The sequence below is a fragment of the Mobula hypostoma genome, chromosome 1, assembly GCF_963921235.1.
Source record: "Mobula hypostoma chromosome 1, sMobHyp1.1, whole genome shotgun sequence".
Classification (NCBI taxonomy): domain Eukaryota; kingdom Metazoa; phylum Chordata; class Chondrichthyes; order Myliobatiformes; family Myliobatidae; genus Mobula; species Mobula hypostoma.
Window position 1 is genome coordinate 128561350 of NC_086097.1, and position 13359 is coordinate 128574708.

A 13359-nucleotide genomic window follows, 5' to 3' on the forward strand; every position below is an offset into this window, starting at 1 on the left:
AAGTAAATGTGACGTATTACATATAGGAAGTAGAAATATTAGATATAAATGTACAATGAGAGGTCTTGGGTTAGAAAGTGCGCTGTATGAGAAGGATATGGGCATCCTAGTAGACTCATCACTATCAACGTCTAGATAATGCATAGAAGCGATTAGGAAGGTTAATAGAATGTTAGGCTATATAATGCACTCAGTGGAGTTCAAGTCTAGAGATGTTCCCCTTAAACTGTATAATGCCCTCGGCCCCACCTTGGGTACTGTGTACAATTTTGGTCTCCATATTGTGTGAGGGATGTGAAGGCATCGGAGAGAGATCAGAAAAGGGTGACTAGACTCATTCCAGGTCTGCAGGGTATGAACTATGAAGAAAGATTGAAATATTTAAATATTTTTAGCCTAAGTAGACATAGAATGAGAGAAGACATGATAGAAGTGTTCAAAATAATGAAGGGTATAAGTAAGGTGGATGCCAGCTGCTACTTAAAAATTAATCCATCATCAAGAACACAGGGCCATAGGTGGAGACTGGTTAAAGAGAGATTTCAGACTAACATCAGGAAGAATTTCTTTACATCAACAAGTTGTGAACAGATGGAATAAACTACCTAGTTGTGTAGTTGAGAGTAGTTCCTTAGAGACATTCAAATCTAAGCTCAATAGTTACTTCAACACACTATGTGATTAGGAATTTGGAAAGCTTTTTTGGGCCAAATGGCCTGTTCTTGTCAAAAGCTTCCTAACGTTCTAATGCTCTAATGAAATAAGCGCTCAAGAAATGGTCAGTCTGAAAATTCAGGTAGGAACACAGTTAGGGAAGAATTCATAAAACAAAAGGCAATCCAATAAGAAATTGGGACACTGTGAAGAAAGAGTGATTTGTGAAAGAAAGATTTCAATATGACTGGGACCATAAAATGGAAGTGTACAAGGAATGTAACAATTTGGAAGGATAATATGCCCAGCATAAAGTTATTAATTAACAGAACTCTATCCAACTTGTTTAAGATCTTCTTTCATCTTCCTCGTCCGGTGTTAATCATTGTAGTTTCATTAGGTTCTGATTTTCACTGAATGCGGAGCACTGATTTATGTTCTTTACAGGTGCTCCACCACTCTTCTCAGAGTCTAGAACATCCCAGTAGCCACTTGCATTTGACATAGAGAAACATCTAAATGTGTCCACAGTGTACACAATCCCGTGAATCATTTTGAATCTTTCAAATCGCATAGCATTTTTACCTTGTCAGAGCATAAAATAAAAAATTACTTTGTTACTTCCTCTGTGATACTGAAGGAGAGCAACGCTGTCCTAACAACCTAACAAAAAAAGAAAGAAGCAAGATGAGGCCTTTCAACCCCTCATGGCTGATCTGGTATTCAATAACCAATTGCTAATCTGTTACTTCACTGCTTTGTCCCTACACCATCGCCAAATCTTTTGATCCTTTTAGTATCCAAAAATCTGTAACTTTCTTTTTGAGTTCCAAAGGCTCACCACTTTCTAGCTGAAGAAATTTCTCTCAACTTTCAGCCTGAATTTAACCCTTTATTTTGAAACTGTGACTCCTGATTCCGGGTACCCAGGTTGTAGAAACATTATCCCTGCCTCTACTCTGTCAAGTCCTTTGACAATTCCGTGTATTTCAATTGCATCGCCTCTCGTACTTCTAAACTCAGTGTAGGCCCTTTGTTCTTAATCACAAGTCATACTACAAACCCACAAACCAAAAGTTAATTTGAAGGGCCTTTGTTGCACTCTTACTACTCTTACTATTGTAAGTACATCTCTTCTTTAATAGGAAAACCACAATATTCCTCATGTGTTCTCTTCACAGCCCAATCTAATTGCAGCAGGACAACTCCACACATATAATTAAATCCACTTACCAATAAAAAACCAACATATTGTTTGTCTTCCTAACTATTTCTGTACCTGCTGGCCTAGAAAATTGCTGGTGCCTCAGAAAGGATGTCAAATTAGTGGCTAAATAACGTTTCTGTGAATCCCTGTCTCTGCAAAATCCAACAGCATTGGAGGTCCAGTGTGTTGTGGATTTGCCTTGCTGACTTCCAAGTGCAAAAATTAAGCAGCTAGGTTTTGGTGAGTGCATTTCCTATTACAAAGACGATACTTCCAAAGCACCTCATTGACTGAAAAGCACTTGAAAGAGACATAAAATATAAAATAGTACAACACAGCACTGGCAATTGGGCCCACAATGTCCGTGCTGAGTATGATGACAAATTCCTGCCTGCATATGATCCCTATATCATCTATTCTGTGCACATCCACATACCTGCCTCGACCACCTCAAGGCACCTATTACTCCAGGTAAAACTTAGCCTGCACATCTCTTTTATAATTTTCCCCCTCCTATCTTAAAGCTATCCCCTCTAGCATTCAACATTTATAGCCTTGGAAAGAGATCATTTCTGTCTTCCTTATCAATGCCTCTCATCATTTTAGAAACTATTGTCAAGGTACCCTCAGCCTTTGATGGTCCAGAGTAAACAATAAAAATATGTGCACCCTAATATTCTCTTATCCAGGTAGCATCCTGCTGAATCTCTCCTGAACCTTCTCCAAAGCCTCCGCACCTTTCCTCCAATGGGAATACCAGAACTGTAGACAATACTACAGGTGTGACCTAACCAATTGTTTTATATAACTGCAACATGCTGCAAGGATTTGTTCTAGGGCCTCAGTATTTCACAATTTATATAAGCAATGAAGGCAGCACGAATGTGGTGGCTAAATTGCGATAACACATGGATCGATAAGAGAGTAGGTTGTGAAAGGTCCAAGAAGCTAAATGAGCTCTGTAAAGGAGCATAATATGGGAAAATGTAAAGTTGTGCATTTTAGCAGGAAAAGTTAAAGATAAAGAGACATATTTTGCTTGAATGCTGGGCGATAGCAGAAGTCTTGAGGTGCCAAGGAATTCAGATGTTCTGTTGTATGATTCGGGAGAGGTAAGCATGCAGGTATAGCATAGCCTTAATAAAGTTATTACACGTTATTGCTTATTGTTACAGGAGCTGAAATCTAAAGTAAGGAGTTTAAGCTTCAGTTTTATAAGCTGTTGTTGAAAGCACATGTGGAGTACTGTGTACAGTAGTAGCCTCCTTATTTAAGGAAGGGTGTTTAACTGAGGGAAGCAATTCAGAGAAGGTTTATTCGATGAATCACAAATATGAGGAAGTTTGCAGATGTTGATCAATACCTGGAATGGGCAGTTGCCTAATGTTAAACAGACCAGGTATATTTCTGCAGGAGTTTGCAATAAGGAATCTCATTTGAGCAAAGATGGGGAGGATGTTTCCTGATCTGCACTGCGGGATAATTGTTTACTAATAAGTGCATGTCCACCTGGGACAGAAATAAGATACTTCTTTTTCTCATCCAAGAGGATTGCTAGTCTTTGGAACTCTCTTCTTCAAAATGAGATGGAAACAGGGTCCCGGGACATAACTGAAGTAGAAGTAGATAGATCCTTGAAAAGTTACAGAGGATGGACAGGAATGTGGAGTCAGAGTTACAGTCAGATCAACTACAATCTGATTAAGTGGGAAAGTAAGCTTGAAGTGCTGAGTAGTTTACATATGCTCCTAATCTGCACGTTCATTTGAAAAAGGCACCATATGAATTCAAGTCATTCCCCCTTTTTATATATAAAATACACAAAAGATGTAGTATTGTGAAAGCTAACTGGGAGTTTTAAAGAATGTTAATATGGCTCTTATTTTAGACTATTCGTGGATTAGTCTGATTGCATTTTGAGTCTTTTCAATTAACATTTGATTTAATTCAATAAACATAAGGTGATAGTTTCAAGCTAGCAATCAGATGAAAGCAATACAGTGGGTTGTACCACAATAATGGTAAAAGGAAATTCATCTGGGGATGTAGGATGTTGTGAATAGCTCTCCCCTTCTTAAATAGGACTAATTCTATCTTTGCATGGTGTGACTAAAACATAGGAAAACAGTGCAGTCAGAAAGTGAATCGGAAGGAGTTTGTCTAACCCTCAACTCATTTACAGCTTCTTGCTGCTAGTAATGTGTGAAACAGGCCAGATTAACAGCCCAGAATTAATAGAGTTTGTGTTTATTAAGCACTGCCGGATTGCTTATGCCTCAATGAATCTTTTTGAAGTGCTAGATAAGCTTTCCCTTCTAAGTCCTTCTTTTATGGTCATGCCAAATCTGCCCTTTACTGTTATGCCCTAAGAGCAGGGGGTCGTGGGCCACAGAGTTCCCCACACCTGTCATCACTCTGAGAGTAACAGGCTGGAGGTACGTTTGCATGGGATACAACTACTCCTACTCATGAAATGGAAAGAAGTGCACTGTGATTTCCTTATAATTTTATCCTGCAGGCTCATGAATGGAATAAAACAGAAGAGAGCTGCTTATATTGTTAAATATGATTTTGCACCTTTTGATTTCAATAAAGTGTACTCATTCACTTAATCTTCCTCGATGCCAAGCTTGATAGTGATGTGTACCATCTGGTGGCTGACGAATGAAAAGATTATGAAAATAAACAAGAGGATGATTCCTGCAATTTGTCACTTTCAGAATCTTGGCTGCTTTCTTTCTAGCTGTTTGGGAGTGGAGGGCCTTTGAGGGCTGGACGCGACACAACAGCTACAAAGGTGGCCTTTTACAAACCGCTCCCAGCATCTGGTCGGGGAAGGCATTTGGGGATGGACACCTGCTGTGTTTCTAAAGCGTCCGTGGTCCTGCCCCTCCCCATTCCGAGTTGTGCTGAATGCCAGTACCAGGCCGAAAGAAAAACACCATCTGATCTGCATCTATCGTAATGAAAGTCCAGCAAGGAGCTAAGCTAGAAGCCACCTCCACAATGTGACTGACTAATGGTCCCTCTTGCTCACTGCTGCTGTCAGTTTTAGGATAGCATATGGTACTCACCCACTTTTTGTTTCCTATTCAGTAATTTAGCTAATGTCCTTTCACACTTATAATTACATTTTCTCTGTTAATAAGATAACAATCAGACTCGGAAAGAGGAACCTTTAATGGCCTTAGTAACTTGTGTCACCTCCTGTCACATTACATGTTTTCTTACAGTTAACTAAACCAAACAATTACAATCTGCAATTATACCATATAAACATTTGTTTCCTGTGTCCCTTGCAATAATTTAATGTTTTTTTTGGCCAGTGTGGGGTCAATGTTTTTATTGGCGACATTGTTTTTGCAGTGGTGACTGTAACATAGCATTAATTTCTTTCTCCCTCTCTGATGTTTCAGGTCTCTTGCCAGAAGTCTGAGTGCATTTTTATAGATGCTGTCAGTATGTACTTTTTCCATTTCCCCCTCCCACACCCCTCCTTATCTCTTTACATCCACCCCAAAGCTCCATCACATCACTGGCTTAGAAGGGGAAAAAAGAACAAAGGAAGATGGAAAGACGAACCAAGAAAAGAATCAATTAAAGGGATAAACTGAACATGCGGGAGACAGAAATATCCACAAGAAAGAGATTAAAGGCAGAGAATTTGGGTCAAAAAGCAAACACAATTAAGAACAAAGGGGAAATAAAATGGAATTAAGTATAACAGAGACAGACCACTTTTACTGAGGTCCTGCACTTTCAGAGAAAGCATTTGTTTTAATCCTTTGCTTTATTGCAGGGAGTACGATCCATGTAACATTAATGCCAACATTTCGGCAAATTGTTTGTCACCAGATAACTGGGAACACAAGACTTTCAGTAGAGCCTTTTCGTGAAAAAGGATGGTTCGGTGTAGGCCAATTCCAACACACTGCGATAACATGGCCAGTTTATACACAGTCATGGACCAGAACAAGATGTCAGCCTAGATGGATATCAAAGATCCCATGATATTATATTGGGAAAGACCATGGATGCCTTGCCTGAAGGCCTGGGCAATATTTACCTCCCAACCTATGAAAACAAATATGCTGTTTACAATGTTGTGATCCTGATTCGTTCTATATTAGGGAAAAGTTGCCAAACTATTTGATTGGAAGTAATAGAAATCCCTGTCATTAATCTTCCACTTGACTCTGAAGCTGCTGTTCTTATATTCCCAAACTGGTCTGATAAAGGTCAATGCAAGCCTCAGAAACTATGCCTCATTTCATACTTGGGTGCTCTAGGTAATAGCTTGGTTGTTGCTTTACCCAGCCCAGTATTTCACTAATTTCTTTTGCTTTCCACCTCATTGCAGCAAAGGGTCGTACAGCACAAAGCAGGCCTTTCATCCATCCTCTTCATGGCAAATATCAAGTACTAATCCTACTTAGTCTGTGGCCTTCAATGCCTTTTGTTCGCCCTCTCTGCCCCTTAAAACCTGTTTCAGCTCTAATGCTTTTGCAGTTCTGACAGGAGGCCATTGACCAGACACACTAACTCTGCATCTGTGTCCATGGACGCTGCTCAACTTGCTGAATATTTCCAACATCATCTGATTTCAGTCCAAGCTATCACAAATGTTTTGGGTGGATTGTGTAGCCCAATGTAAAAATAAAGGAGCAAAAGAGCCTATAAAGGCAATTCAGTTTTAAATAATATATTCCTGGTAGCAGTTTGGATAAATCCAATAGTATTGAATAATTAAATACTTTAATTTAATTCAATTAAATAAGTTTATACATTAGTGACCTTTGTTCTGGTCACCATTAAAATATGTTGGAGATAGGATTTATGGGATTTTGTACTGTATAATATGTTTAACAGCTTCATTATATAAAAGCAGTAACTCTTTGTATTGATGCACTCTGAGACAATTTTTAGTAATGCTAGAAGGAATTAATATTTAGAAAGGCAACTCAAGAGATTGCAGATGCTGAAATTCTTGAGCATTAAACAGACTGCTGGAGGAACCAAAGAGCTCGAGCAGTATCTGTGGAGGAAAAGGGCTGTCAAAATATTGAGTAAAAACCCTGCATTAAGATTAACATTAAGAGATTTTTGTCTGGATTTCAATTTTTCTGGCAAATGACACTTTCCCGAAGTATTAGATTGGATGCTTAAAGCCCTTTAAACTGTCTATATGAGCCTGGCTCAAGCTTATTGTTTGGATCTTAACCTCTCCTTGGATGGCTCAAAGGTAATGAGATAGTAAGTAACCAAGTGACACAATTCAACTGGTTAGTGCACCATTTATTACCATGAACGTTTACTTATACACCATTGTGGTTATAATAGCAGAATCTGAAATCATTGACTGGATCCACAAACTCCAAGGGCAACTTTAACCTGCTCCTGAAGTATCTTTGTATAAGAATGTAGCTTTATAACGAAACATCAATGTATTGGAGCATTGTGTTGGATGGTGTCAGTCCATCCACCGCAGTGTTCCACAGTTATCATTTCTCACTTGCCCAGGTAAGCAAGCATCACCTCCCAGAAACCAGATGTACACCCAGGATACATGCATGTTCAAACAACTAACTAGGATGGGCATGCACATCGTGGCCAACATTACTGATTATACAAACCCTAATTCTATAGGTCTTGCTTTGGGTGAACTTTGAGGACAACTGCAAGTTAACCAAAATTTAAGCCATTTATCTTGTCAGTTTTTTCACTTTTACTGCCAAGAGAACTCCAAGTATACTGACAAACAGTGGATTCCAACATAGGTAGCAAATGTTATACTAATAAATGCAATTCATTAAACTGCTTGGAGCTGAATTTATATCCAGTGCAATACCATAAAGAATTCAGAGGATTGGGGCAGTAGACTTAGATCCATTTCAACAAGAGTTTTTTTTTTGTATATTTATAACTGCAGGGATTAAAACAAGGGACTTGGTCAATATTTATTCCTCAGTCAACATGCTCAAGAACAGATTATCGATTGATCATTATTACAAGGCTGTTTATGGGAACTTGCTCTACACAATTCAGCTACCAAGTTTACTCTCTTACAACAATGACTGTGTTTCAAATGCACTTTATTAGGAGTAGAGGAGTAGACGATGTCCAGAGCCAGAGAAGGAAAGAAGGGAACCCTGGAGATTAACTGTGATTTTCCTTCAACCAGCATCAACCCTTTGACAATCTGATAAATATCCCAATCCTGAATTAAGGAGCAGCAAATTAAGATCTCTGTGCTTGTTTAAATTCTACACTTAGATATTTTGAATAAAATCTTCTGGGGAAGGAGTGTGAAAAGTATCTCGAAATGCAAGACTTTTTCACATGTTCTTACGTTAAGCCATTCGCAATTCAGATGTACTTGGATGTACTCTTTTGTGTCTTGCAGAAGTTTCTAACTAGTGAGGCTTTATAGTTGTTTGGTTTTTAACAGTTTTGAGTCCATTCAGGAGATTTTCTTGTGACAAACTTTAGTTTGAACTACTCCATTGAATTATTTTCTGTATAAAGATTAGCTTTATTTGTCATATGCACATCAAAGCATTGAAACATGCTGTGAAATGCATCGTATACATCAAATCAAGTCAGCGAGGATGGTGTTGGGCAGCCCACAAGTGTCACCATGCTCCGGGCACAAACATAGAAAATAGATATCTACAGCACATTACAGGCCCTTCGGCCCACTGTGTTGTGCTGGCCCTGTAACCTACTCTAGAAACTGCCTAAAATTACCCTAGCACATAGCCCTCTATTTTTCTAAGCTCCATGTACCTATCTAAGAGTCTCTTAAAATACCCTATTGTACCCATAACATTGCAACATGCAAGTCACTAACCCTTTGGAATGTAGGAGGAACCTGGAGCAATCAGGTCCCAGGGAGAACTTGCAAACATCTTACAGACAGTGGTGGGAATTGAACCCCAATCTACAGCTGCTGAGGTAAAGTGTTGCACTATGCTGCCACGCATTCCCACTGTTTTATTTAGCGGCATTTACTGGTAAACGAGCGAGACATTACTCTCATGAACCATTTGTAGTAGAATCCGAAATTAGAGTTCAAAATTTCTCTTATTTTCTCTGCTTTTTTGGTGAATACACATTGGAACTGCCCAAGGCATAGAAAACTTCTGCTGCCTTGTTTAGCAAGACATACTCAAGACTTGAGTGTGTACACATTTATCTTGGATGTTCTATTATATCTGGGATTACTAACTTGTGAGATTACCACAAAAGGAGTTGAGTTATGGATTTTGTTGTACTGCATTGTGGCACAGGGAGTAATAGACAGAACTTGCTGAAAATAGTTTACAGTTGACTCTATTTCACTTTACAGTCCGTCTTTGAAAAGAAGCCAGGAGAATGTCCTTGATGGTATATTTGACACAGTACAATCAAGTACACTCAAGGGCTTTGCAATGCACTTTAAATCACAGGAGAAGCAAGTTTCACTTACGGAAGGGACTCTGATACATTGAGCAGTCTCCTTAGTATACGGTTGCATCTGACCAAGGAGGCAGAGCATCAACTATGGATAGGGAATAGACTCTGGTTGTGTTTGTGCCACCCACATTCTGAAAGTCAAGTTATGTAATTTCTGCCTGATGGGAGAGGGGAGAGGAGACGAGGACTGGAGTGGGAGGAATCCTTGGTTATGGAACACTTCTCTGTAGGTGAGGAGTTTTATGGAGTAGACTAAGAAACCAAAAAAAAAGGGAAATTTGCTGAATGAGCCAAGGTTAAAAAAAAAAGGTGAAAGGAAGCTCATGTAAAACAGGAACATGGACATTAAGAATGACCAGTTCCTGCCATAAGTTCAAGAAACCAATAAAATAATGGAACGTAACAGCTGTGAGCCATTCAGTGGGAAGATAAAACTCTACACTCTCTGTTGAAGGTCAGCATGGATACAAATGACTGACAAATAAAAGGGAAGTGAATAAGGAGCTGGGAGGAGTGGTCGACTGCTGTATCAATAAACAGTGGCAAATATATGGACTAGAAACGTCCACTAAAAGCCCCACAAATGGTTTTATGTGCTTTTACAGTCAAATATTGAGCAAAATGATTCCTTGAGACACAATGTTTTAAGTAGATTTTCTGTTTGAGATATCTCACTTGGATACTGGCTCCCCTGCCATGCTTGCAGTATTTATATGTTTTTAATATGATTTCCTACACTCCAGACATTCTCCAGTTCCCATATACACAAACACGTCCTTTGAGAATGCATTTGCAACATCAGTGCACAAAGTGGCAGGAAAATCAGTTCCTTCTGAAAGGTGGAGGTCCACATCAGCAGCCACTGCTCTTTACATCCTCCAAGTGAATCACAAAACTTCCTGAATGACATGAAAAAAAATCACCTTCGTCAAACTAATTGAGGTTATATCTGACGTTGTTGCTTGCATGTTTGAGCTTGATGCAATAGAAATGTTGAATGCATTTCCTGTTCCCTTGACATGAAACATTAACTCTTTCTATCAGTGCTGCCTGACCAGCTGAATGGTTGCTGTAGCAATGGAAATGGTTGATAGTTCTCAATAATCATGTGGCTGAGTTTCCCCTACTCTTAATCATTCTTCTGGACTTTCTCAATGGAAGTGTGCAATAGGAATATTTGATCGTCATGACATACTGTGAAGAGTCTTTTTACCTCTACAGTCAAAGCCCCAAGGACATCTTTGATATGAAACTCTTCCCATCCTGTCACACGCAAGGATTCTACCGCCTTTTCTTGGTTTCTCTGTTCAGCCACATCTGTTTTTGTGATGAAGTTTTCGACTGCAGGACATCTGAGATATCCTCCTTTTTCAGAAAATACGGTTTCCCTCGCAATGCTGTTGATGGGCCCCTCAACTACATCTCCTGTAATTCCTGCATTTCTGCCTCGCTGCAGGCATAACAGAATTCTCTAATTTTCATGTACCACCCCCAACACATCAATCTTCGCAGCTTCCGTCATCTACAACGGGATTCCACCACCAGGCACGACTTCCCCTCCCCTCCCCCCTCCACTTCCCTTAGGATTCACTCTCTCCATAAAATTCTTGTCCACTCATGACTCCCCACAGATCCCATTCCCTTACCACACCTGCCCCTACACTTTCACCTTTGCCATAATCCAGGGCCTGAAACATCCCATCCAGGTGAAGCAGCTTTTCACAGGTGAATCTTATGGTGTTATTTATTGCACCTGCATTGGTCTAGTGATCTGAAGGTCGCTAGTTCGAGCCTCATCTGAGGCAGCGTGTTGTATCCTTGAGCAGGGCACGTAACCACATATTGCTCTGCGATGACACCGGTGCCAAGCTGTATTGGCCCTAGTGCCCTTCCCTTGGACAACATCAGTGGCATGGAGAAGGGAGACTTGCAGCATGGGCAACTGCCGATCTTCCATACAACCTTGCCCAGGCCTGTGCCCTGGAAAGCTTCCAAGGCACAAATCCATGGTCTCACAAGACTAATGGATGCCTATATAAGAAGCTCCTGTTGTGGTCTTCTCTACATCCTCCCTTTTGATATGAACCTGTCAGGTGATGATGTCTTTATTAGATCCCAATGTACTTACGCTGCAAAAGAACACATTTCACAATATATACCAGTGATATTAAATCTGATTCTGATCAGGTTTACTTCTGACTCCCACAGGTCTCTGAGGAGTGTCAGCGAGCCAACTCGAAGTTCCAGGTAATTTCAGGAAGAGCCTCCCACTTATAAATATTCCATTCCCAAACTTCACTGCTGCATTCCCTTCTTATATCAAGTGAGGCATCTACAGATTCTTATCCACCCTGCTGGGTGAAGCTTGGTTTTCTTTTTAATGCAATTCGAAGGATCTACAGTACTGAGCAAATGTCTTAGACACATACTGTATATATAGCTAGGGTGCCTAAGACTTACACAGTATTGTAAGCTGTTTTTCAAGTAATTTCCTGCGTGGGTTAATTTTGATTTGATCTGAAGCACACGGTAGAAAGACATCCATCTCCATCCTCTTTATTTTCCCTGAAACAGCAATATCCGCGAATCTTAAGGTTTTGTTAATATTGGCAAACATTTAGTAGATACAGTCCTGTGAAAAAGTCTTTGGCACTCTAACTATATATACTGTATGTGCCTAAGACTTTCTCACAGAACTGTATATAATTGAACTTATTTTCCCAGTGATGCGCAGTGAAATTTTGGAGATGAAGGCAGACTTGGATGTCTACCATTTTGGTCATCCTGATATAGAAAGAAGTTATTAAAATAGAAAAATATTTACCAGGATCTTATCTGAACCTGGAGGCCAGAGTTACAAAATGTTATGTAGACATCTTTATAGCTGGACTGTAGGAAATTGTAGAGTAACCTGATACCTATTGAATATTGAAAGGCCTAGATACAGTGGGCATGGAGTTTCCTGCAGTCTAGGACTAGAGGACAGAGCCTCCGAATAGAAAGATGTCCCTTTGGAACACAGATGAGGAGGAATTTCTTACGGCAGAGGGTATGGGACCCGTGGAATTCTTTGCCACCTGATGGCTGTGGAAACCAAATATTTGGGTATATTTGAAGTTGAAGTTGATAGGTTCTTGATTCATAAGGGCATCGAAGGTTACAGAGAGAAGACCATGAATGGGGTTGAGAGGAAAAATAAATCAGCCATGATCAATGGCAGAACAGACTCGATGTACTGAATAGCCCAATTCTGCTCCTAAGTCTTATGGTCTTATGATATAAGAGAGGCATAGACAGAGTGAAAGTTTTTTTCTTAGGGAGGAAGTGCTAAGGGAAAGAGGGCATAAACTTAAGATCAGAGGCAAGAGATTTAAAAAGGGTATCAGAGGCACAGGGTGGTGTCAATTTGGAAATAGTGATTGAGGTGGACACATTATCAACATTTAATTCCCATCTAACTAAGTACATGAATAGGAGAGGTTTAGAGTGCTGAGAGCCAAGTGCAGGCTGATGGAACCAGCTCATTGGACAAAGGATGAGTTGGGCCAAAGGCCCTGTTCCCGTCTTGTATGAACCTTTGTCTCATGGTCATTACTGGACTCTCCTGAACATCTGTATCTTGGGTCACAGCAGTCTCTATGGCAACCAGGTAAAAGCCATATAAAAGGATACAAATCTCAATCAGGATCTTCTTCTGGAAGCTGGAGGAGCAGAGACAGAAACAATGACACTTAAAAGACACTTGGACAGATACATGAATAGGAAAGTTTTAGTGGGACATGGGCCAAACACGGGAAATGGACAAGCTTAAATGGACACTCTGGTGAGCATGAACAGGTTGGGGCAAGGGCCCTGTCTCATTGACTCTATGATTCTAAGAGAACTGCCAGTCTCTTAATTCAGCAGGCCAGGCAGCATCTCTAGGAAGAGGTACAGTCGACGTTTCAGGCCAAGACCCTCCGTCAGGACTAACTGAAGGAAGAGTTAGTAAGAGATTTGAAAGTGGGAGGGGGAGGGGGAGATCCAAAATGATAGGAGAAGAC